Source organism: Periophthalmus magnuspinnatus, chromosome 12, assembly GCF_009829125.3.
Source record: "Periophthalmus magnuspinnatus isolate fPerMag1 chromosome 12, fPerMag1.2.pri, whole genome shotgun sequence".
Taxonomy (NCBI): Eukaryota; Metazoa; Chordata; class Actinopteri; order Gobiiformes; family Gobiidae; genus Periophthalmus; species Periophthalmus magnuspinnatus.
In genome coordinates, this window is record NC_047137.1 from 9,601,586 (window position 1) to 9,629,031 (window position 27,446).

A 27,446-nucleotide genomic window follows, 5' to 3' on the forward strand; every position below is an offset into this window, starting at 1 on the left:
AAACATAAATTGACCTTAGATATTTGCCATTATCACTCAGCTCTGGGTGTTTATGTTGAAAATACATTTTTGTGGCCGTGGTGATTGGGTGGGTTTCAGTCTTGTAATAGTTGTGAGGCACTTGTATCACTCTTTAGCAGAAGGTCAGTTTTAAAAGGGTTCTATCGCGGAAAAGGCCAGTGCGTCCAGGTGTGAAGTCCATACACACACACACACACCACACACACACATACATACACACACGGGCTGTATACGTATGCTCACACAGTATACGCTTTTGTACACACACGCGAATCTCAGTGTATTTTTTGCTTGTATAGCACAATTCGTACACAATTCAAACTGCTTTACAGAATAAGAAAGAAATTAAAATCACAATACAAACAAATCAAAAGATAAATAATAATAAAGTTAACATAGGTACAATAGCAAAGAAAATAAAAAATACACAAGCAAAATTAAAAGTATCACATGAAAAATTATGGATGACTAAAAGTATTAAAGTACATGTTTAAAAATGTACTTGAAGAGTAAAATGTAAAAGTATTTTGCGCAGATTTTGGGATGTATACTGTAATAAAGCTTCAAATGTAGTGAAGATTTTTGCTGAATTGAATCAAATTGACTCTTTTTTTTCCCCCTTTCTCTTTTTATGTTTTATATTTCTGCTTGCTCAGACAAACATGTACAAACATGTTAAAAATAAACCCTTCAGCCCTAAAAAATACACTTACTTTTCAATAGTTTCAAAATCTAGTGAAGGAGAAAGTACAGATACTTGCTCTCAAATGTAGTGAAGTAAAAGTAAAAAGTATCAACTTGTTACCTTTCACCAATGATATAGACAACCAGGGATGGAAAGTAATTACAAATACTCATACAAATACTTTACAGTAATTGAGTAGATTTGCGTAAATGTACTTTTTGGAGAAGATTTTTAAACATGTGCTTGTAATTGAGAATACTTCTAACCATGTAAATGTAATTAGATACATTTAAAATCATAGAAGTTACAGCACAAGACCCGATGTTCCTAATCCATCGCTGTCTCAACTCCATCTCTGCTCCTTTATAAACCCACAAACCCACGTCACAGCCCTGCATCGCCCTCTCAGACTGACAAGTATGCTGCTTTTTATGACTAATCACTATGGTTTCTCAGCAGGTGTAATCGAGCTCAACGGTGCCGCCTACTTCCAATTCCGCTCTGGTTCCGGAAGTACATTTTCCATTCATTTTTCCCATAGACTTTTCGCATTTAAAACACAAGATGCGGGGAAATGGTGTTACCTGTTTGTGTAACTGTTTTGGAGGTGTGTCCTAGAGGAGCTGGAGGAAGTGTCTGGGGTAAGGGAAGTCTGGTCCCTGCTTAAACTGCTGCCCCGGATAAGCGGAAGAAAAAGGATGGATATCTGTCCTGGGCTCCTCTGCTCTAATTTAAGATGGACTACACAACTTTTCTGGCGAAGGGTTCGCTACTGCTTTATTTATGTTACAGTGATATTGCCTTAGCTTAAAATGTTCCACAGTATGGCATTATCTATCTCCACTGAGAAAAGCAGCTGACGCAAATGGAGGCGTAGTTACAGGTCAGATCTGTGGGGAAGCGACCCCTTTCACAGTAAGAATGAATGTTTTTCCAAGTTTTTTTTTTTTTTTTTGTAATAAAACATATCATTTAACATAACATTTAATGCCATAGTGTGGAACATTCCAGGCAAAGTAATAACATAATTATGAAAGAAGCAGGTTATCGATTATCGATAAAAAAAAGTCACATAATACATATTTGATACTTGCTTTCAACTTCCTAAAATCAAACGTTGTCGACACATTTCCAAATATAAGTCAGTGTATTACAGAGGCAACAAACTCATTTTCACTGACGGCCAGATCAACAAAATGGTTGCCCACAAGGAGCCAGATGTAACTGTAAGACCTTATGCATTTGTATAGATGGAAAAATATGGCTGTGTGACTACGTATTTCCTGATAAACTGATATTTTAAGACAGCCATACTGTTTAATTTACCTGGACCACATAAAGTGATGTGGCGGGCCGCATTTGACTCGCGGGCCTTGAGTTTGACACACGTGGTGTATTCCATAAAAGGCAACAGTCCCGCTCACTTCAAAGTCCACTCTGATTCCAGAATACTTCCTCCTTCCATTAACTTTTCCCCGTAGACTTTTAAAACAAAGCACACTTAAAACTGAAGATTTGGAGAAATTGTTTAATAACGTAGCAATTTACAAATTTTCAGAAACTAATTTCTCATAAAATTGCAGGTCTTTACTTACCATATAGCAGGTAATCCTTGAGCAAGCTTTCAAACGTTTAATATTATTTTTATCGGAAAGTTGAAAAGGGAAAAATGAATGGGAAAATGATTTCTGTAACCGGGGGTGGGCAGTCACTGTTGAGCCCATTAACCAGCGCGTAGCCTTTTTTATAGAGCTGAATGCAAAAAAAAAAAAAAAGAAAAGCTGATTTTTTTGTGCTTTTTATCTTGCGAGAAACCATTTGCCACAAGATTTAATCCAGTCTGGTACAGGGACCTATATAGACTCCATAAGGTGCTTGGTATTGAATATACAAATCCACAAATTTCAAGACATCAAATTGAACAGCCCACTTTTTTTTTTCTTTTTTTTTTTCTTTTTGTAATATTTAAGGTTGGGAAGCAAATACATTTTATTTTTTTGTTTTCCTTTCATTATAATTCCGAGTCTTAAACAGCCTTCCACTCCTTCCCAGGTCATGTGTGTGGGTTGGTATAGGCTGCTGTCAGTTCCGCGGGCCGTGGCTAGGGGGCGCGCCGCGGTCGTGGTGCATCTCCGGGCACAGGAGACAGCAGCGGGGAGAGAGAGAGACACACACACATACACACACATACACACACACACAGAGAGAGAGAGAGAGGCTGTGTCAGTAACGCATTGGAGCCTGTGTCTGCTGGTCACATGGGGAGAGCAGCCTGGTTAAAACAGACTGGGCTCGCGCACTCACGGCACAGCACTGCGAGACGTGGACACTGACGCACGCGGTGTCCACCTTAGCTTTTCCACCCCCCCTCACGCGAACGGACACACATGCTCGAACACGGCAACTTATTCCCATTCCCTGTATCGGACTGACAGCGAGACGCGCACGCCGGGATATCTTACGCTACTATCTTTCACTGGACATCAACGGGATTAACGATACATTTTTTTTTGGCACCGAAGACGCGCAACGTAAGTACACCAATTATTTCATGTCGTTTAGCTGTTTTTGTCTGTGGATTGTGAAAACGAAGAGAGCGGGGAGAGTTGGGAATGAGTGGTGACCGGACAGAAGTGGAGGAGATGGGGCAGCAGCAGCAGCAGCAGCAGCATCTTCCGGATACGTGCGCTCCCCTCCGCTGCTGGATCTATGGCTCTCCTGTGCCAACCGCGAGTAAGACGCGTGCGCCCGGGTGGATTGGAGTGCCCAAAAGCCGGTTAGGAGCTGGAGAGACCCGTGCGTCGCCTGGGACTGTTGATTCCTTCCGTGCGCCCTGTGTTGGTGCGTCTTTCCCGCGGGTGTTGGTGTTGTTGGTATGCCGGGTGCGTCGCGCTGAGGTCGGGTTGATGGCACAGACGCACGCTGGTTACGCTGTGATTTATGTACGGTCATTGAAATGCTGATGGAGCGGCTGAGCGCGTCCGTGCGCTCCGGGGGATGCTCAGAGGGGAGAGAAAGGACACTTTGCCGAGCGTTTGGTGTTATCTTTTATGTGCGTAATTGTTGTGGAAGTGTGTCCCGGGCTCCTCCGCTGTGGTTAAAGTTGCAGTGCGTAACTTTTTTGGAGAAGAGTGCGCTATACTGGTTTATTTACCTTAGGAGAAGAAGGTATTGCTTTGACTAGAATGTGCTACAGTGTGGTGTTATCTTGTTAAAGTAAATTACGCATCAAGAGGCACAGTTACAGGTCAGGTCTGTGGAGAAGCGACTCCTCTCACAGTAAGAATGACAGTTTTTCCTTTTTTCTTTTTGCCATGAAAACACCTGTATTTGGAAAAAAAAATAAAAAATGCCATACCATAGTTCGGAACATTCCAGGCAAAGCAATATCATAATTATGAGACAAGCAGGTGGCTGATCCTCCATGAAAAAAAGTTACATAATACATGTTTAATACTTCCTTTCAACTTTTTAAAGCAAGTATTAAATGTCAAACACATCTCGAAATAATAAAACATATAATGCGTTACATAAAAAGCAAGATTTCACACAGTTATCTGCCTTTTTTTCCCCCCAAAGTTGCGTTTGATATTGGGATACTAACTTTTTTTGCACTAAGACTGAAACAAATATTTATTAATTTCATTTTTTTTTCCCCGAATGATCCTTTTTTTTAATATATATAAGAGATAGAAAGGGTATGAATTCCCAAAATACTTCGTTGCTCCATTGACTTACATTCCACAAGTGGCACATTCCTGGTTGTGCGTTGAAAGCAGGGATTGGAAGGCTTTTTTTTTTTTTTTTTTTTTGGTGCTTGGGGAGGGCACGGGACAAGAAAGAGTTAGGAATGAAGGAGAAAGTTAAGCGAGGGGGAGAGAGAGAGGGAGGAGGAGGTGAAAAAGAGAAAGAGGGAGGGGGGGGGGGGTCTGAAAAGGCTGCAACTGGCTCAGACAATTAGCTAAAGGACTCTACTACTCTTGGCAACTTGTAGTACTTTACTTCGATTGATCCTTTCCAGTTTCCGACGCAGGCTACACCGACGATGAAGTCTGATTTCAGCGTAAAGAAAGTACCAAGAAAGTTAAGATGGAGAGAGATGGAGAGGGGAGGGCCATCGAAAAGACACAAGCTTGGTCAGTTAGTACGCAGGAGTTTGCTAATACTATTGTTTTAGTTTTACTTCTACTAAACGAGAAAAAAGGATAGAAAGAGCGACACTGAAATGACTCAAACTTTTTTTCTTGCATGATTAACCCACAGTTTTAGCTACTACAAGTGTCCCGTCCATGGCTGATATCCCTAATCGCAAATATAACTGCTTGTACTACTTCGAGGGAGTTGTACGGAGCTACTACTACTACTACTACTACTATAACTGCTACTACTATTACTCAGAAACTCACACTGAAAGAACGTTTAGACAGAGGGAGATGGATGGCGTGAGAGCGGGCGTTGGAAAGACTAGCATTGCTTGAATAATTAGTCCAATAAGGCGACAACAAAAACTGCTACTACTAGGCCTACTACTACTACTACTACTACTAGAAGTACTACTAATATTGTTATTGCTGCCATTTTACCCAAAATCTGTTTCCATCTAAGTAAAAGAAAGTTTAGGACAAAGTGAGAAGGACTGACACTTCTGAATATTTCGCCCTATCAGACTACTACTACTGCTGCTACTACTACTACTACTACTACTACTACTACCACTACTGCTTATTACTATTACTACTAATGCGGCTACTATTTCTAACCCTCGTTTAAAAAAAAAAAAAAAAAAAAAAAGTTTAGACGGGGGTACACGGAAGCAGTTAGAGGGGGAGCTTTTAAAAAAGATTGACACTGCTTGGACAATACCAGGTACTACTACTACTACTACTGCTACTACTACCAGCACCACCACTACTTCTATTACTACTACTACTACCACTGAACGAACTCTGTACTGAAAGAAAGTTTAGACAGGGGGGGAGACGGGGCATTGAAAAGACTGACACCGCTTGGACAATTAGCCCGCAGGGGAGTGCATCCTGGGGGGCTATTGGGAGCCTGCCTCTGGGCCCTGGGCTCCGGGCGCTGGGTCACGAGATGCCCTGACCCCTCCAGTGGTCAAGCCTGCATGGGAGCCATTATCACGGGCTGATTGATTAGCAGCCAGCGGAAATCCCTTTCTCTCCACTCTCCTGCAGAGAAAGACGGGAGTTTTTTGTTCCTTTGGCTGTTGGTTAGGGATCAGTTAAAGTTTTTTTTTTGTTTTTTTTTTTACTGTCACTTGTGGTGGTCCTGGTCCCATATATCTTGTGTAATACCAGTGTTGTAAATGGTCTTTTGTGTTGCGTTGTCGCGACAAGACTGAACACTTTTTCTGCTGAAGGCCACACGTCTAAATGGAGTTTTCATTGCTTTGACAAGAATGTTCCATAGTGTGGCGTTAAACTTGCATTCCGGGCCACCAGGCTACAGTTTTTTCACAATACGAAAATTTCAAACTCGATACTAAGGAATAGACTCGATACTGATTCTACTAGTCTATATTTGCTTATACTTGTTCTGATACAGTTTAAGATCATTCTAAAAGTATTCAACAAATGCAAGATAAGCAAAGCAGGTCGTGCATTTAACCTTAAACCAAAAGATCCCTGGTTCGACACAGCTAATCCACACCATGCTAGTACTTAACGCCGTTTTCACTGTCGTCACTTGTGGTGGTCCCGGTCCCATATATCTCCTGTCTATTGTGTTGTGTCGTCGCGACAAGACTGGGGCATTTGTTTAACTAATGATGGTTTGTCAAGAATGAGTTAAAGTTCTTGAAATGTGATGAGTCTTCGTGGACTTTTTTTTTTTTTTTTTTTATGCGTGCAAATGTTGGATTAACATAAAATACAGACTTTTAAATGTTTAGTGGGGAAATTAATTATTGCTTTTTCAAAAATTTTGGTTAGTTTTTACAATTTTTTTTAATTTGTTTTTTAATTTCGATATATTGCTGACGTAGATAAACGATAATATTGAAAGTAATTTATGCCACTGACCCAAAAAACAATTTAAACCACAAAAAATTGTAAATTTTCAATATTATTTAAAAAAAAAAAATTATGAGCTGCAATAAATAGAACCTTTCCTTTGACGCCTTAAATTTTATCATCTAGCCAAAAAAAAAAAAAAAAAAAAAAAATTCCAATTAAGAAAAGATCTGCATAAATATTGACCCTAAAAAAATCTAGTTCCAACTTTCATATTTTAAACAATAAGTCAATACAGTAATTATCGTGACAGTCCTAGACAAAAAGCTTTACATGAGCATTATTGCATATTTTTAAATTTTAGTTTACATTTTAATTCTTTTACATTTCGCTTCTTGTAGCACGCTCATATAAGCTATTCATTTTGTCATTGGTAATTCCTATCTTTTTGAATGACCAAAAGCATCCATCATCTGATACATTTTGTTAGGTTTATAGACTATATATAAGTGTTCATCGGTGCGCTTTTGGCTCCAATTCACTTTACATTGAAAAATTGTCACCCCCTCCGTCTGTAACTGCTGCAGTGAAACTCGTCATTTTGGTCTTAAAATTATCGTATTAACTCAGTTTGTATGATCATGGCTTTTTATTACGCCATTTTGTCTGTAAATCAAGATATGAACATTAATAAGAGTCAAATCAGGTGCTCTCCTTCGCCGAGGTTGCTCCCGCTAGCGTTAGCAACAGGTTTGACTGACAGCGTTGGCTCTTGCTCGGTTGCTATGATACTCACGATCAGAATTTCGCTCCAAATTCGCCGCATGAACTGTACAATTTTAGTAAGTTAAGTTCAGTTACTCAGTCTGTAGTATTTTTTTCCAGAGGCTTACTTTTACTACTACTACTACAACTTTTACTACTTTTAAATTCTTGCATCTTCAAGTCTTAAGCGAAGTGCTAACCTTCAAAAATGCAACATCGAAAAATTCTCTTTCCTTTTCACCGTACAATTGTAAAATCTATTGTGAAATCTCGCTACTCCTTTAAAAAAAAATTCCATTCATCCTTCAAGTTGCTTTTCGGCGATGCACGCTGTTCCTTGGGGGATTTTGTTGCTATGCACCTGTAGCTGATTTACTTTCTGAGGCGTACCGATATCAAAATAAGAACAAATAAAATAGAAGTTTGGATAAAAATCACACAAGAAATATGCTTGGGGAATAAGTCAAAGTAGGCCACAAAACTCTTCACTCACTTTCCCCCCATCTCAAAGGTCCCATATTACGCAAAATTGACTCTTGTGAGCTTTAAGCCATGTTAGAATGTTGTTAGCTCCTCAAAAACGCACTTGGAGTTGTGTTTTGTTTCATTCTCACGCTTTTGAGTAACACTTTATTCTAAGTCTGTCTACATCTCCAATCTTTAGGTGCATGTTAGCTTTGTTTAGTTTAGTTGTTTCCATATGAAAGCTTATATTTTGAGTAGGGTTATCAAAAGTATCGAAAATCAGCTACTAATCGATAATAAAATAATATCGAAACGGGGTACTAATTTGAGCAGGAATCGACTCACAAAAAAGTCACATTAACAGGAGAAAATTTCAGTTTTAGTGCCATTTTGAGATTTAGCAGAACTAGTACAAGACCTCATGGTAACATAAGAAAGTACTGTTATTTTGCACTGTATTTTTCAGAGTATAAGTTGTAGTTTTTTTCATAGTTTGACCCACTCAGGTGCGACTTGTATGTGAAATATGTTTTTTACTTCATTATTATGCATTTTTGGCTGCTGCGACTTATACTCCAGTGCGACTTATATGTGAAATATATGTTTTTTTACTTCATTATTATGCATTTTCGGCTGCTGCGACTTATACTCCAGAGCGACTTATACTTCAGAAAATACAGTATATGAAAATTCTCTTATTCTCTTATGACAAAATAACCATGTTTTGTAATCAGTATCGGTATCGAGTCATTTCCTTAGTATTGATACCGAGTTGATATTTCAGTATTTCGCTAGTGCTGAGAGACAAAACTGACCAAAACTCCCCTTAAGGCTTGTTTCACTGCTCCCTTTCGGCTCTCGCTCCCCTCCTCCACCGACCCCACTACCCCCACCCTCCGCTCAGACAGGGCGGGAGGGGAGAGTGGGTGGGTGGTGGTGGTGGGTCGGTGGGGGGGTGTTTAGCCGGGCCCGGGGGTTTGATCAAAGCGCTCCGTGTCAGACCGAGCTAAGTCCGGCCACTCCTAAACAGGCCGGCGTTTTCATGCCTAGTTGGTGGTGGAACGGTTGGGAGGGTCGAGGGGAGGGGAGAGGTGGAGAGAGGAGGGGGTGTCAATGGAGAGAAAAAAAGAAAAAAAAAGAGGAGACAGAAAGAGTGCCACAGAGAGAGGGAGAAATACAAAGGAAGAGAGAAGGAAAGAGACAGACAGAGAGAGATTAAGAGTACTAGAGAGAGATAGAGAAAGAGCGAGCTAGAAAGACAGAGGGGGAGAAAGAGAGAGAAAGAAAATGAAAGAGTGATACAAAGAAAGATAGAGGAAGAGAGACACGGAGATAAAGCGCGCCTGAGAGAGATTAGCAGTACAAGAGAAAGGTAGAGAAAGAGAGGGGAGAAAGAGAAAGGAAATGAGAGAAAGATAGATGAAGAGAGGGACAAAGATAAAGAGCGCCTGAGAGAGAGATTAGCAGTACAAGAGAAAGGTAGAGAAAGAGAGTGCTAGAAAGAGAGAGGGGAGAAAGAGAAAGGAAATGAGAGAGTGATACAGAGAGAGAAAGATAGAAGAAGAGAGGGACAGAGATAAAGAGCGCCTGAGAGAGAGATTAGCAGTACAAGAGAGAGGTATAGAAAAAGAGCTAGAAAGAGAGAGAGAGAGAGAAAGCAAGGGAATGATACAGAAAGAGAAAAATATATAGGAAGAGAAAGAGAAAAAGGAAGCGTGATAGAGAGAAAAAGAGTCAAAGATGTCGGAAGAGAGTAAGATGAGAGACAGAAAAAGACAAAGAGAGATGAAGAGTGCAACAGAGAGATAGAGTGAGAAAGAGAGCAACTGATACAGAAAGCAAGGGAAAAAAGAGAAAGAGAAATAGGGAAAGGCGAGAGAGAGAGCGACTGAGATGAAGAGTGCAACAAAGAGAGAGAATGTCAGAAAGAGAAAGAGTCAAAGAGAGAGAGAAAGAAAGCAACAGTGATACAGATACAGAAAGCAAGTGAAAAAGAGAAAGAGAAATAGGGAAAGGCGAGAGATGAAGAGACAAAGATGAAGTGACGACAAAGAGACAGAGAGAAAGAGAGTCATAGAGTGAGAAAGAAAGCAAGGGTGATGCCTAGCAAGTGAAAAAAGAGAAAGAGAGACATAGGGAAAGGCGAGAGAGAGATAAAGAGAGAGAGGGAGCAGTAAGGGTTTGGATGAACGACAAACGGGGTATGAAGGAGAAAGGGGAGATTTTGAATGAGATGACAGATGCTGCATGGTTTTGAATTGGCCGGTACAGTACAATGTGAATGGATTCAAATGGCGTCGGTAGCTGCTGGCACAGTAATCGTGTATAGTGTCCTTTTAGAGTAGTGAAAAATAAAACTGTTGAACGGAGAAAAGTGGCCTATAGGAGAAAACGGATACTTAAATTCTTATTTCAGCTGTTGTAATTTAAAGTTCTTCTATTGACCAGTGAAGTTTTTTATTTTTGTTTTGTTTTTGTTTTTTTCTTGGCACATTTGAATAGTCCAGATCAGAAAAACCTATTACACTTTGTGATGTCATTGAGTGGTAATCCAGGAAGTGGCCCATATATGGTTTCACTATGACTTCACACTCATTTTGATCATTTTCGGCACTTAAAGCTCAGTGCTGACAACTATTGTTTCTTTTTAGCCTCATTTAAACTTCTTAACTCCTCGATTCACTCACATTTTTGAAACACATTTTTACATAACATTTTTTTTTAAAGGGAATCAGAATAATTAATTGTCTACAAAAATGGTAGTAAAATTTGAATAGCTTAAGTCATCTGATTTTTGCTCAACTGTTGCTGCATTCACCCCTAAACCAGAAGATTCCTGGTTCAACACAACTAATCCACACCATGGTATTACATAATGCCTCTAATTCATTAAGCCATAAAATTACATTATTCAATTTAGATTCTCAAAATTCCAGTCGTACCGAAATCCCATCTCTCTCCCTCTCTTTCTCTCATTCTGTCTCCGTCTCTCTTTCTGTTATTCTGTCTCTTCTGTCCCTTCCTCTGCACTGACCAGGCTCCTAGCGGGCACAGCTTCCACACATGGTTTGCTTTTAGTTTTGGAAACCGTACCAGACAGAGAGAGGCCTTCGACTAAGACGCTGAACGCATGAGAGGCGGCAAGATAGCCAGAAAAACCCGACTTCTGTGTTTGCTTTTGTCAGAATTCCAACCGGCCTGCGCTATGGAAATGCCATTTTGATATTACTTCATAAAAAATGTGAATGGATTCAAGTTATGACTTTCTAGTAAGATTTAAAGTTAGACGCCCTGTACCTAATATTTACTGCAACTTTTTCAACCAAAAATAGACTAAAATACAAGCACAACAAGGATGTTATTTCACTCGGCTCCCTCCTGCTTGTTTCCATGGTAAAATTGGCTATAATATTCCATGGGCATAACATGCAAGTGACTTTTCCATGGAAACTCTCAGAGACAAAAGTTGAGTTTTGATGGTATGGCTGACGACAACTAGCATGCTAACACACACTTCCTGATTCTTTGAGGATAAAACGCTTCATAATTAGATGCAGGAAGTACACGCCACACTTAAGACTTGCTTGTATAATATATCTGTACTGAGGCTCAAATACGTAAGGAAACATCGGGTACAGGGGCTTTAACAATGTGATTTCTTTTCTTCTTTTTTTTTCACCACGGGGAAATAAAAAGGTTGAGTGCATTAGCGGGGTCTGATTTTAAGGAATCTGCGGATGGGGCCGAAATGGACAGCAGTGACATTTAAGAAGAATGCACTCAAGAAAGTGGGAAAGTCAAGAATAATAGAAGATGTGTGGTTTTGCCATCTTGTACTGGACAATAGAGAGGTGACAGGATGTTCTGAGGACGTTCGGATCTGGCCAGGTTTTGTAAGAAAAGAAAAATGCTACAAATTCATGTTGGATGTTCAGTCATATAACATCAAATTCCATCAGTGTAATGAGTTTTTAGTGAGTGTTTTCATTTTGTCAGTTGTTCTGGTTTGGTCTGGCATGGTTTGAACGGTAAATAATAAATGGTCAAGTTTTTGTATGGCGCTTTTCCACCTTCAAGGCACTCAAAAGGAATCACTCACCCGTTCACACACACGGGAGGTGGGTTAAGTGTCTTGCCCAAGGACACAAGGACAGCGTTCATCTATGAGAGCTGGAGTCGCACCACCAACCTGTGAATCAGTGGATCTGACCGCTCAAGCAACGATGTTTATGTCAAGAGCGGGATTCGAACTGTCACCCTTCAGATCAGTGGACAACACTCAACCAACTGAGCCTGAATGATCCTTAAAAGTGCACTATGTAACTTTTCTGGAGTCACTTGGTATGATTTCATTGAGATGTTATATACAGGTGGATTAGCCAAGCAGGGAAATGCACGGTTCGTTTGTATCGAAATAAATATGGCTGCTTATAAGGAATAACAATGGAGAAAATATGACTGGACTGAAATTTCTGTTAATCTGAGGTCAGAGAAATGCAAATTTATTCGAAATAATAAGTGACCAATGAGCTCCTTTGTTTTACACGCATCACTGGAAAAAAATAAAACATCAACATACCTTTATACTCTGTCAAACATCTCCAATACTCACTCCTCCAGTCATATATTCCTCGGGTATTTTTTTCAAAAAGGACCTGCAACCTGTTTAGAGACTTTGGCTCTTTGCTCCCATCCCCACCTCCCAGTTCCACTGTTTATGCTCCATATAGAAGAAAGGTAAGGTAAAACTAGCATAATATTTCTCCTAACATACTTACAGATTGAGTAAACATCCTCCGACAGATGTCCGAACCCGGGTGTGATCGGAGCGGGCCGGGGGGCTGCGGTGCTCACTGCTCTGGGTACATAAAGAATACAAATTAGAAGAAGCTGGGGTGGAAAAAAGATGGGGGTGGAATAGTGAGAGAGAGGAATTTGGATAGGACAAGTAAAAGTTTAGTGCATTGCTGCTGGATTCATTTCATGTCTGTTGGCTATTGCTGTTGTATCTTTGGGAAGGCATAACAGGAGAAGGACAAGAGTATTTGGAGTGAAAGTAGCATCCTCAGGTCTGACACTTTTCTGGCAAGACACAGCCTTAAAGAAAGGGGTGTTATGCCTGAAGTTTTAGATGTCGCCCATGCATGTTTGAGTAACATTGTGATCTCTCCCGGGCCCTATTTGAACCCTCTTTATGGTCATCAGCACAGCCACACGTCTCTTGTACAAGGCCCCGCCTACAAGCCTACGCTCCCACATGGCAATTCTTCATAAATATACAAAAACACAATACCAAATAATACACTACAACACGTGTCAAACTCAAGGCCCGTGGGTCAAATGCGGCCCGTCACGTCATTTTATGTGGCCTGTAACAAGGTAAATTTAAGGTACGACTGTCTTAAAATATCAGTTTATCAAAAGATAGAGTTACACAGCCATTTTTTTATATTTATGCAAATTCATATGCAATATTTGTAACTTGAATAAGTAATACATATAGAAACAGTGAATAAACAAGATCAAAGAGTAGTTCTATTTATTTTACATTACATTTGGTTACATTTAGTTATATTTATACTGTCTTACTGTTACATCTGGCCCTTTGAGAGCAACCATTTTGTTGATGTGGCCCTCTGTGAAAATTAATTTGACACCCCTACACTACAACTTCACAAACCTGATGCAATGTGCAGTAGTTTCATTAGCAGGACACATGCTGATTGTGTTGTGATAACGCTCTAAAGGAGGAGTGGCGTAGTGTGGAGAGCAAAGGGACAGGGAAATATTAGAGTCAAAAACGAAACTAATTAAATGGATAAATTAATTGTTTTTGGTAAATATTGCATTTTCAAACAATAAAAGGTAACATGGTGATCTAAAAATGTAAAGTGTTAGCAGTGAATACCTCAGTGAAGTGTAACGTCCCCTTTTTAAATATCAATCTGAAGGAAGGCGCTAACTACCGTGAAATGAACACACTCTATTTGTTTACGAGAAGGCTTATCTATTATTAAGTCCATTGAACTACCCTAAGGTGTGAACGGTCACCTGAGTCATATTCACTTTTAAATTTGACAACTGCATTAGGGAAAGCTATATGAATATTTACATTTTGGACACGCAAATTACACATTGTTTCGAATCAAGCTTGAGATTAGAACTTTTTCTTGTACCTCATGAACTCCATTTTTGCTCTCCTCATTCTTGTTACGGGGCATACACTCAAAAAGAGTCGTACACTTGCTTGTATTGTCTTGTGACTAGATCATTTCTTATCATTATCATCATACCATGTTAAAAAAAATAAAACTAACGCAATAGCTACTCATACCATGTGTCTCAGCAGCGGAGCAGCCGGCATTTTCCTGGTGGGTGGGCGCACATTCTGAAAGGTTAAGCAGTGCTGTTTAAAGCTAAATTAGCAAATATTGAAGACTGTTTATTGCCATAGAATCAGCATTCAGGAGCAATCTTGTACTTAGGCCCAAAAAGACGTAATGGCCTCCCTGATCCAATTGCGCAGGATCGAAAACGAAACTTTGCACTGTTTGGAAGGTTAATTAAATTTCCTCCTCTGTGGTCTGAGGAGGTGCAGAGGGGAGGGGCTACAACTGCTACATTTTAGGGGAGGCATTTTTCCAAATTTCTCTCGACGTTCAAAATTAAGATCTACATTTTCTTGGAATTTGGGTCCTATATTGACTCTCGTGAGGTTTAAAAAGTGTTATAATGTCGTTACCTCATCAAAAACGTACCTGGAGTTGTTTTTTGTTTCATTCACACATGTTTGAGTAACACTTAATTATTAGTCTGTCTACATCTCCAAAGCTCAAAATGCTCTGTTCCACCTTGTGATGTCATGAAGTGCTTTCAAGTTAACAACTACCTTTTATCTTTAGGTCATTATGGGATGAGATGGGCAATTTCAGGGATGAATCATTTGGCTGATTATCCGAATGATTTTAGTCAAGGAGTATGGAGTAAAAATGCATTGGAGCACTTCCTGTATTACCGCGTGACATCACAAAGTGGAACAGAGTGTTTTCTGTTTGAAAGAAGAACTGCGTGTTAAACGTGTGATTGAAACAAAACACTACTCCAGGTCTGTTTGTGATGAGGAAGCAAGGTTATAACAGAAAATAGCATAATGTAGGCCCTTTAATATTGCATTGTATGTCATAAAATTGATTAATCTCCATGGAGACAAGCAGGAGATGCCATCAGACAAAGTTACAGGTCAGATCTGTGGAGAAGGGAGTCAGCTCACTGTAAAAAATGCAGGATTTTCAAGGTATTTTAGCAATAAAAAGGTAGCAAGATATACACCGTATTTTCAGAACTATAAGACACTTTTTTTCATAGTTTGGTCAGGGGAGCTAATTATACTCAGATGCAATTTATATGTGAAATATGTTTTCTTTTTCTTCATTATTATGCATTTTTTTGGCTGGTGTGACTTGGATATGGTAGTCTAATACCATTTAAAGGAACATTTCAGGCAAAGCAATAACATCTTCATGGAGACAATCAAGTGGCAGACCATGCACCAGGAAAGTTATTTAGTGCACCTTTAAAGACCTGGTACCTGATTTTTCCCCCCCATGTATTTAAACAAAGTATACATACTTATACTTACACCAGCACAGATATACAGTAATGATCTGATATTTTGCGTTTAGTTCAGAGTTGACACTGTTTATGTGTGGTCATTAATGTAACCGCTTTTGTATGTGACAGTTGGTTGCTATGCCGACAGGTTGATGTGATGGTTCTGTTCGTCAGTTACTGGTCTGTTTTTGGAGACAAACTCTAGCATGTTCAAACCGCTGTTGTTTTGCTCTTGTTTTGGCGTGTGTTACGGCCTACGGTAAATGGTAAATGGTCACATTTTTCTATAGCGCTTTTCCACCTTCAAGGCACTCAAAGCGCTTTACAACAAGGAACCACTCACCCATTCACACACACATTCACACACCAGTGTACGCAGACACAGAGGGCAAGGTGGGTTAAGTGTCTTGCCCAAGGACACAACGACATCCTTCATCTGTGTGAGTTAGAATCGCACCGCCAACCTACGGATCAGTGGATCTGACCGCTCAACCAATGATGTTTACGTCGAGAGTGGGATTACAGTAGCCCTCGTGTTCAGAAAATAACAACCAGAAGAAATCCAGGTGTGTTTGCTTACACCAGAACACTACAATATTGTAAAAGAAGACTTTTTAGAAGAACGACTGTCCTTCTAGTTTTGATAAGTTTTAGTATTGAATAGTATCTGAGTATTTCTTTTATTTAATTTTTAATTTTTTTTTGACAAACCCAATTAAAATGTGATTGAGGAGTGAATGAATAACCAACCAATTAACGTTGAGGGTCTAGTTCTATCGTGCATTTTTCTCAACAGAGTAACTCATGGTATTTCACCTTGGCTGTACTGGAGCAAAGGATTATGGTCTATGTAGTTCCATCAATTCCATTTTTAGCTTGCGTGGAATCCAGATTACACACTTCTTCAATACTTTACGAAAATATGAGTCTGGTCATCGGTGAATCTCCCTGTTTTCAATTGGGCATGATTGACAGGTGGATTACCCAATCAGGTACGTGCATGCTCCATCTGTATTGGAAAAAATAAAGAAAAAATATTACAGGTGGCTGAAAAACAACATTGATTTCTGTAGAATCAATAGACTAATCTAAACTAAACAGAACACTAAATTCTATTACTCTGACGTGAGATAAATTCGATTTTATTTGTAAATGATAGATGACCAATGAGCTCCTTCGTTTTGCACGTGTCACTGAAATAAACAAAAGTGAGACACAACGGAGCGCGTCTGGATTTGCCAAGGAAATTTTTAGCTAGCTGCTGCAACAAAATATCAGACGTAGGTATCACATTACTTTTGGTAGTGAAATTGCAGTTATCGTTACATCCCTACACCCAAGTCCAATTGTGGCCGTCCAGATGCATGTCATATCCACTGGACTAGCACCAAAACTAGGTCTACTGTTGACATTGTAGCCGAATGATCTTTATTGGGTTTGACACTTGCTCTAAATACACGAAAATGTGGTGTGCTTTTTTCCCCTCTCAGAAAACCACTGAAATATAGAGATATAGACGTAAGGGGGAAAAAAAAAGTGAAAAAAATTCAAACCAGAGACAGTAATTACCAACTTTTCTACAGATAGCGAGTCTTTATTAATATGAAATCGCAGCAGGGTCCAAAATAATTATCTTACTTCAGTTAAAATCTCAAAAACCAATGATTAAAATTTCATCCAATAACTCTCTTCCCTCATTTCTCACTGGTACTTGAAAATTGTATTTGTCTAGCCATGCGTAGCTCATTAAATTTTTGTCCGTTGGGTAGGATTTCGGGAATGATAAAGTGCATAAATTGAAAACTGTGTGTATCAAAGGGTTAACGTCGCTGTACCTGATTTTTCAAAACAGCGATATTTTATTTTAAAAGGTTTGCGGTTTCCAAAGTTATTCCTCACTTACCTTAAGCATTCATGGCGGAGCATCCTAATTACTCACAGCAATGAGTTTATAAGCGCTTTTCGCAACTCTCAGAGACCAGGGTGGAGTTTTGCCGAGACGGTAAACCTAACGACAAGTAGAATCCTCCCGGTTATCAGACAATACAATGTTTTGCTTATACAACATATCTGTACCATAAACTGTAAATATAAATGGACATAGCTAACCCGCTAGCTGCCACGTTCCAAATAGGAAGTGAGCATGGGCGCACTTCCTTCTCCATCAACTCACTTTCTATTGAAAACTGTCGCGCCTCGCTCCGTAACTGCGACAGTGAGTTTTTATTTATTATTAATGTTCATGTTTTGATTTACAGACATAATAATTAGACGAATCAGGTCCCTTCTTTCCCCGAGGTCGCTCCAGCTAGCATTAGCAGCTAGTTTGACTGATACCAGCGTATGGGCAGGAAGGGGCATTATCTTCCAAGAGCCTCAGTCTATGATCTGTACTGAGGCAAGACAATACAATTTTTACTCAAATACATAGGAAAAATCGTGTAGCGGCCGATTAATGCTAGCTTCTTCGCATTCTCTTCCCATATTTCAAACTCCCACATCTTCACTGGATCTCTGTAATCAGATACACCTCTCGCTGCGTTATTTTTTATCTAATTGTACCTCGGGGTGTGAAAACATGACAAGACTTTTGTTAAGATTTGGCCCCAATTAATCCAGCACGTTTCAGAGATCTCTGCTCCGCGATGGTTTCCTGCTGCCTGCGCGGGATGAACGGGCTCGAAGGGAGATCGGGTTCTGTAATTACCTCAGCTGCGCACCCCAGTAGAACTCGCACATCCGCTTTGTGCATTCTTAATACTAGAGTTGAGATATCAAGGCATTCTTTCTGTGAATCAAGTTGTTAAAATTTGGACGACTATTTTTTCTTTTGTTATTTCCTTTGGTTCTCCGCTGTGTAGAGGGCTTCTGAATCCTCGCTCGGTCTTAAATGTATTCCCATATGGCGCAATTTGCTGCTGGATATTTTCTGCAAGCATGCTTTTCCGACCTTTGTGTAAGAATAGCTTTTATGAATGGGTGTGTTTTTATTGTGCACTCCACTGGAAGTAGTAAAAGAAGCACTGCGCTGTGGAAGGCAGCAGCGTGGACAGGATACATTTGCTTTACTCCACTGATGTTAGGGAATTTTTCGATCAGAACATATAGTGCAGTTTTGAGATGTATTACTACTGTGAAAGGTAGTGTTGTCAGGGTACTAAAATTTCAACCTCAATTTCTATACTCAACTCCACTTTGATAAGAAAAATGTGCTCTGCTTTACACAACTTTCAACTCAAAATAATAGTATTTTCCTTATGTTACCATGCGGTCTTATAGCTTAGAGCACATATGTCAAACTCAGGCCCGGGGATCAAATCTGGCCCACCGTGTAATTATCTTTGGCCCGTGCGATCATATCAAATGTGCGGCATATAGCACATGCACCACTACAAATCCCAGAATGCTTTGCTAGTACAAGACCGGCAAGCGCTCCACCTTTTCTGCTGACACTCATTAGCAACCAAGCTACTAGTCACCTCGGCCAAATTAATTAGTACAGAGAGAGACATAATTTATTTTACCTATTTAAATAAGAAATTAATATTGATGTGTAATTTATTTCAAATATAATTTCTCATATGTTTGTGGTATCAAGCTAGATTTTCTCCAGATTTTGTGTTTAAGCAAAACTAAAGTTTGTTTCCGTATGAAAAGGTTAAACATTATATATCAGGTGCAGTCAATTTTTCAATAAATATTGAGTTTGGCCTGTGAATTTGTCTCAGTTTTAAATTTTGGCCCAATATGAATCTGAGTTTGACACCTCTGGCTTAGAGTGATGAAACTCAAGATCATAAAACTGTTCAGGAATTAATTTTGTCAGTGTTGAAATTTGGCCAAATGTGTATCTTGTTTCAGTAACATTTAAGTGTAGTGGAATTTTGAGATTTGCCGTAGCTAAAGCCCTGTACCAGATGTTGAACCAGTGTACGAAGTCACAGTTCTGGGATACTTGTGACTTCCAATAGCTAAGATTAAAAGCCCTATACCCTCTTAATCCCTCCGCTCGCCCCGATATAGCACTATAATAGAGAAACAATTGCCTGGCGTAGTCACAGGCAGTTGCTTCCATATGGTTTTCATCCAATAAAATGCCTTTTTAAAATGCATAAGCAATGTTGTTCAGCCTGATGTATTTTCGCAACTAGCTGCTTTTATAATGCACTGTATGGAGCATATGATTTAATTCAGTAGCGTGCGGTGACTTTTATGGGTAGGCAAGCAGACAATAACAATTAATAAAAAACAGTTTTTATACAAACTACATTGCAAATTTGTATATTTTTTACTGACTTATACTTTTGGTCACAACTTCAATACTGTTGTTTTCTATGTAATTCTTGTAATGTGTCTAGAAACCATATGAGTGATATATGACAGCTTTACACATAAGTGATGTACTACACATAATGTATATTTATGAAGAGGTACTAACAACGACACTGCACTTTTTAGACAGCTGCAAGGGTCAGACAGGTGCACTGGTCAGACAGAGTACCTCAGGGTGCCATAACAAGACTTTTGTTAGTATTTGGACTCAATTAATCCAGTGCGTTTCAGAGATCTCTGTTCCGCGATGGTTTTCTACTGCCTATGTGAGCTCGAAGGAAGATCGGGCTCTGTAACGGGTCAGAAAGGTCAGACAGGTGCACTGGTTAAATAGGTACACGGGTTAGACAGGTGCACTGGTCGGACAGGTGCATGGGTCAGACAGGTGCACAGGTCAGACAGGTGCACAGGTCAGACAGATGCACTCACAGCCTCACGTGTCACAAACATCCCCTTAGAACAGCACACTCACACTCACCTCTTACTGAAACAGAGCAGGTCCAAAACAGCCACATGTTCCCCACACACGTGTAACAGTCTCATTATTCCACTGACGCTGCCGCTTCATAAAAAGACGGGCTCCTCTCCGGCCGCTGTCACTCCTCTGCTCCGTCCTTATCCTCCATTGCACACAAACTGCCTGTATTACTAACCAACATCTAATCATTCCAAACGTGAAGTTATTTTAGACAGTTGTGTTGAAAGTTAACGTTGCTGTTATCATCTCCTGCTGCACATTCGTACGCACTAGAAATGTCCTCAGATGTCCAACTCCCACGGATTATATGGGTTTATTCAGCGCTGTTTGACCCTGCTGCGGTCCTTAGCATGAACGTGCAAGCCTCTAAAACAACCTGCTGCCATGTCCGGTTGTATTCAAAACCGCTAGATCTACACTCTCTTAAGGCATGTTTTTGATGAGGTAACAGCATTATAACATGGTAGAAAGCTCAAAAAAACAATTAGCACGGAATGCAATCCTAGCGAAAATGAGAAATTGACCTTAAAATAGATGCAAGTAGCCTGAAAGCTCATATTCCTTTTATGTTTACTTTGATGTCAAGGTACAGTGGCCATAAAGTTTAAATATAAAGTACACTTTTTCCACCTTTAGCCCCAGTGGTGAACCGATCTTTTTCTCTTAATGTTTCTCTGATCAAAGCAAACGACAGATGAAACGAAGGAATGCAAAGAAAAGAATATATGAACACGTACCATACCATACATTAAAGCTCCAGTGCAGTAGGGTGCCACCTTTAAAAAAAAACAACTTGTCTCTAACTTGTATAACTTTAGCGGCTAATTAGGCTAACTGCACTTCTGGATGTTTGGGCAAATTATTGGTTTTGATGGTTTTAAACTTTAAAGGTGACTTCTGCTATATAGTTTTATTCTATGACACCTGCGGATCACAATGTTATAATTTGGACGTTTTAAATGGCAATGTTGATCTAAAACGACGAAAAGAAACGAGTATCCAATGGGAGCTGGCGCCGGCGTAAATGTCAGCACATCAAAAGCTGCACCGTTGTCGGCACTTCTGACGGGCAGCTGCGGAGAATTCTAGCATGTTTTTCATTTGTGCAAAAATGGCTACACAACGCTGCCAAATCCTACACGTATCACAATTAGGAAATTAAAATTAAAGAAGTAAATAAGTAGAGAGCAGTGGGTGAGAAAGGTAAACAGCTATAACATGGTGAAAAGCTCTAAAAAGTTGATTTTGCGGAATAGATCTATCTTAAATCCATCACAATTAAGCAACGATATAAAAAATAATCTCATTGGTTAATTCTATAACGACTGACTTTCGGCCTCAGCATCCAGGAGTGTTCCAACAGAGTAAAAAATAACACAACTCCAGCTAGTTTCCATTAAAACGAACGAACAAAAACTAATTACTTTCGAGTTGTTTAAAAAAAAGCTATACACAGATAATTAGCAGAGAAACTAGGAAATTAGTTGTAAATCGTAAATTGCCCTGACAACAGCCTTCATACTTCAGCAGCCCATGAATATTACACTGCATCAACTTCTAGTGCTTTTTACTTTGGCGTGAGACAATTTAAAGTTTTGAAATTTTTAACTATTATGACATCGTTAAAGAAGACATATTGTGCTTGTGTCTGCTCTATAGTTATAATCTATGACACCCGTGGATCTTTATGTTAGAATTTGGACATTTCAAATCGCAATATTCATCTAAAACAACTTAATAAAAGAAACGAGTTCGCTAACTTCCGCGTTAGAAAACCGCGGTGTCCGATGGGAGCTGACGTCGCCGTGAACGACAGCGCAGCAAAGATCTGAACAGCTGTCGGCTCTTCTTACGGATAGCTGCTGTTCAAGCTAACGTGTACGGAGGTCCCTCGTTAATCGCGGGGGTTACGTTTTAAAAATAACCCGCGATTGGTGAAATCTGTGAAGTAATCAGTTTTTTTTTAACATTTATTGTATTTGTTTTAAGGCTGGAAAACGCCTCACCACACACGTTATACACTTTTCTCAGACAGAAACAGCGAAACCGCAAAAGGTGAACCGCGATATAACGAGGGACCATTGTAATAAATTTGTTTTGTTTTTTTTTTTTCATTTGCACCAAAATTTTGACTTGACGCTGACGAATCCAATGCGTATCACTGATTATGAAAGTGAAATTGTTGAGTGAGTTACCGTAAATTTTGGACTATAGAGCGATGTTACACTGAAGGTTTTTTTAGCTTTAATTTAGGAAATGCTTTTTTTCTTTTCTTTTTTTTTTTTATTGTGTCTGAAAAGCATCAGTTCATAATCTTTCCCCATGTCTCGCTTATGCATTTACTGTTAGAGTGCCCCCCAGTGGCCGTTAGGCAGTAAAAATCTATAAATTAGCCGCACTGTTGTATAAGCCGCAGGGTTCAAAGTGTGGGGAAAAAAGTAGCGGCTTATAGTCCGATATTCACGGTAAAAGGCAAAACAGCATCTAAAAAAATAACCAATTAAAGATTACTCAAGCTTGCACGAATCTCCAAATACAACTTCAGCTGAGTAACTAAACACAGTTAAAAGCTCTGAAAAGTTCATTTTGCGGAACAGTTCTGCTTTAAAATCTCCCAAGTCAGTTTAGTACAATATGGAACTTTCAACATACACTCCCACACACATTCTACATTTCATCTTGACAAACGCGGCAGAACGAACGCGCCCGAGGCTAGCATATAGCGCAAAGGGAATCAATGCTGTAAACAGTGTATACAGCGCGGGAATGTGAGGAAAGTGGGCTGGAAATTATTGTGCACTTTTGGCTTGTGCTCTAGTGTAACATCCCTCTATATCTATTGACCCCACTATCTATTTCCACAATGGATTTATGCTCCTATTTTTAATGAGAAATCGTTCAGAGCGCATAGCATTTAGCCGCCATCTTGTTCCATCAATACTTCACTGTTAATAGCGACTTAGCAGTTAGCTCCTTTACCAGTTCAGGTCTATTAGAGTTGATAAAGGCTGGGAATTGGCTGCACCTGCACCTGTTGGAAGAAACTGAGCACCAAAAAGAGAGAAAGAGAGAGAGAGATGGATGGAGAGAAAGTGGGTAGAGGGAGAGAGAGAGAGAGAGAGAAGGAGAAAGATAGCAACAGGGAGAAAGAGACGGTAGGAGGGGGAATAGAGACTAAGGGAGAGAGATAAGTAGAGAGAGAAAGCGAGAAGGAGAAGGTAGGAGGGAGATAGATAGAGGAAGATTGGAGAAAGAGGGAGAGAAAGAGAAAAAGTGAGAAGGGGAAAAAGAGGGTAGGAGGGAGAAAGAGATGGTGGGAGGGAGACAGATAGATAAAGGAAGATTGCAGACAGAGGGAGAGAAAGAGAGAGAAAAGAGATAGAAGGAGAAAGAAGGAGAGAGACTGAGTGAGAGAAAGAGGGGAGAGAGGGAGGGAGAGATAAGTAGAGAGAGAGAAAGCGAGAAGGTAGGAGGGAGATAGATAGAGGAAAACTGGAGAAAGAGGGAGAGAGAGAGAAAAAGCGAGAAGGCGAAAAAGAGGGTAGGAGGGAGAAAGAGAGAGAGAAATAAAGGGATGATATAGAGAGAGAAAGTGAGAGGGTAGGAGGGAGAGAGATAGATAAAGGAAGATTAAAGAGGGAGAGAAAGAGAGGAAAAAATGAGAGGGAGACAATGAGAGTTAAAGAGGGGAAAGACAGTTAGGGAGAGAGAAAAAAGCAAGAGGGAGAAAGAGGGAGAGAGAGAAAGAAAGCGGGAGAGGAAAAGGTAGGAAGAAGAAAGAGAGATAGAAATATAGATAGCTAGAAAGAGTGAGAGAAGGACAGCGTAGAAGGGAGAGAGAGAGGGATAGAGTAGAGAGAGAGAGAGAAAAACCAAGAGGGAGAAAAAGAGGGAGAGAGATAGAGAGAGAATACAGTGAGTTAATTGTCTGCACCTGATTCTATACAGTCATGAAATAGAGCAACGCAAATATGAGCGAGAGAGAGAGAGAAAGACAGTGAGAAAGAGAGAGAGGGTGACAGATGTGAATAGCCAGAAGCGACAGGGCAGAATAACCTGACACACAGTGAATAAGAGCGCTATGATATACTAGTGAGATCACATACTATTTTGGAGAATGGCATTAAAGCTCCCCTATGTAACATTTATGACAGTCACCATTGATATGTTATTGCTTCGCCTGGATTGTCCCACAGTATGGCATTACACTTACCTGTCTCACTTTGGTTCAATTAAGTGTCAGTATCGCTAAAAACGCCTTGGAAAACATGCATTCTTGCTGTGAGTGGGGTCCCCTCTCCACAGATCTGACCTGTAACTTGGCCTGGAGACAAGCGGGTGGCAGACCATCAACTGGAAAAGTTACATAGTTCACCTTTAACTTAGCATTTACTCTCTCTGGACAGAAAGTAGGCTACAAGGCTACATTTATCAGTATTAGGTATAGACCCATCACATTTTGACGTTTGATATATTTCTCAAGTAAATAAGCAAAATTATCCCCAAAAAAGTATTAAAGTATATAATGTACAATATTGTAAACAAATATACAATAAATACATAACAGAAAGCAAAACTTACTTTAAGTACTTAGTTTGTCTATAATGAGTCAAAGAAGTCCCTAATTCAAACTTTTACAGCTCCAGTCTCATTGTAGTACAGAAAATAAACCACATTTTTACCACTACTACAAAGAAAAAGTATCCATCGATAAATATTGACCCCAAAAGATTATTGTTCCATCTGTTATGTATTGAAATATATGTCCATATAGTATTTATAGTGACAGGTCTAATTAGATAAGAACAAAGCTTGAAAAACTCATATACTATTACGACTACTACTACTACTGCTACTACTACTTCTACTAGGACTACTATGACTACTACTACTGCTACTACTTCTACTACTTGGACTACAACTACTACTATTACTACTACTACTACTAGGACTACGACTACGACTCTGACTACTACTGCGAATACTACGACTATTACTACTACTTCTATGACTACTACTACTACGACGACTACTTCTACTACTATGACTACTACTACTATGATTACTTCTACTACTACTACAATGACTACTACTACGAACACTATGACTACTACTACTACTAGGACGACTATGACTCTGACTACTACTTACGAATTCTACAAATACTACGACTACTACTACGACTCTGACTACTACGACTACTTCTTCTATGACTACTACTACAACTACTAGGACAACAACTACAACTCTGACTGCTACTACGAATTCTAAAAATACTACTACGACTAACTACTACTACTTCTATGACTACTACTACTACTACGAATACTTCTACTACTATGATGACTACTACTACTACTACTACTATGACTACTACTACTACTATGACTACTACTACGAATACTATGACTACTACTACTAGGACAATGACAACAACTCTGACTACTATTACGAATTCTGCAAATACTACGACGACTACTACTCCTACTACTAATAATAATAATAATATGTCGTCACTGTTTTCCTCTTTTGGCAGATTTACAAAAAAATTAGACAAAGGGAGCTAGATAGAGAGAGAAAGCAAGAGGGAGAAAGAGGGTAGGAGGAAGAAAGAGGGAGAGAGACGGATGGAGACAGGGAGAGAGAGAAAAAAAGCAAGAGAGAAATAGGGTGAGAAAAAAAGAGTGAGGGGAGGGAGAGAGAAAAAAGCAAAAGGAAGAAAGAGAAGGTATGAGGGAGAAAGAGGGAGAGAAATAGATGGAGAGAGAAAGAGGGGAGGCAGAGGAGAGAGAGAGAAGGAAAGAGAAAAAAGTAAGAGGGAGACAGGCAGAGAGGGAAAAAGAGAGGGTCGGAGGTGAGAAAGGGAGCTAGATAGAGAGTGAGAGGGAGAAAGAGGGTAGGAGGAAAAAAGGTAGAGGGATAGACAGATGGAGAAAGAAAAAGGGGGGAGGGAGAGAGAAAAAGCAAAAGGGAGAAAGCCAGTGAGAGATAAAGAGAGAGGGAGGGAGAGAGAGAAAAAAAACAAGAGGAAGAAAGAGAAGGTATGAGGAAGAAAGGGAGAGAAATAGATAGAGAGAGAAAAGGGAAAGGCAGAGGAGAGGGAGGGAGAGAGAGAGAAAGCGAGGGAGAAAGAAAGGGTGTGAGGTTAGAAAGAGGGAGAAAGAAAGAAAGCTAGCCAGCCTTTGGCTAATTCTGGCATATTTACAGAAATGTCGATTAATATGCACTGTCCCTGAAATAAATAAACTAAATAAATAAAGAGAGGGTAGGAGGGAGAAAGGGAGATATATAGATAGAGAGAGAAAGCAAGAGGGAGAATGGGGGGTAAGAGGTAGAAAGCGGGAGAGACAGAGAGAGAGATAGTTTACACTGAAACCACATGATTTCACAACGTCAGTGTATTTTGGACCACTTCAGTTTAGTCTGTCCAGTTTTGTCAAGTGCATTTTTGTGTTCTTTTAATGTAGTCCTAATACGTCAATACAACCCAAAACATTGACAATTCATATAAACACATTTTTAGCCTGTTACTTAAAGTGGGAGTAAACATCAAATCCACTTTTTTGCTACTTTATTGTATTTGAATAGCATTATCTACTCTGCCTAGTTTTTTTTTTTTTTTTTTTTTCTGGTTATTTTACTGCGAACTAAGTAAATTTGCATCTTTCTGGTCAAAAAAAGTCTAAAACTGAGTGTGTGCTCCCTCCAGTGGCCACTGCGGGTTTCAAGTACTACGTGACATCACGCAGCACTCTCTCTCTCACTCTCTTCAGTTCAGAAATGTGGTTGTGGGCAGAGTTTAGGTATTTAGACCCACTTTAATTTCATTGGTTATAACGAAGATGTGATTGCTTACCACTTATTGCTTATTAATAAAAATTTAAAAAAAGCCATACTCTGGAAGAAGATTATTGCCAGCATTTCTATGGAGAGTCAGGTTTGTGGAGATGCAAGCCTGCGGACAGTCATTCAATGCTCAAAGTACGAAAAAAAAACATGCTTTTTAGTGTATTTTTGGCTAAACGTTGAGTAATAGTTGTACCACGCATTCGACTTTTCCAACAGACGAAGAAGTTATAGCGGTACAAATAAGGTTACCGACAAGTCAAGCCCTAGC

The 27,446-nt window shown here is 39.7% G+C and overlaps 1 protein-coding gene across 2 annotated transcripts in view; it reads left to right on the plus strand.

The window, feature by feature from the left end:
* The window catches only part of cntfr (ciliary neurotrophic factor receptor), a 482,053-nt gene that overhangs the window by 45,790 nt on the left and 408,817 nt on the right, over positions 1–27,446 (plus strand). Inside the window, exon 1 of one of the 2 annotated variants that reach the window (XM_033976220.2) lies at positions 2,923–3,237. The exons of the other annotated variant lie outside the window; for it this stretch is intronic. The gene's annotated coding sequence lies outside the window, so the exon portion shown is untranslated. Of the gene's footprint in view, positions 1–2,922; positions 3,238–27,446 lie in introns of those variants that run through there. 2 annotated transcript variants of the gene reach the window in all.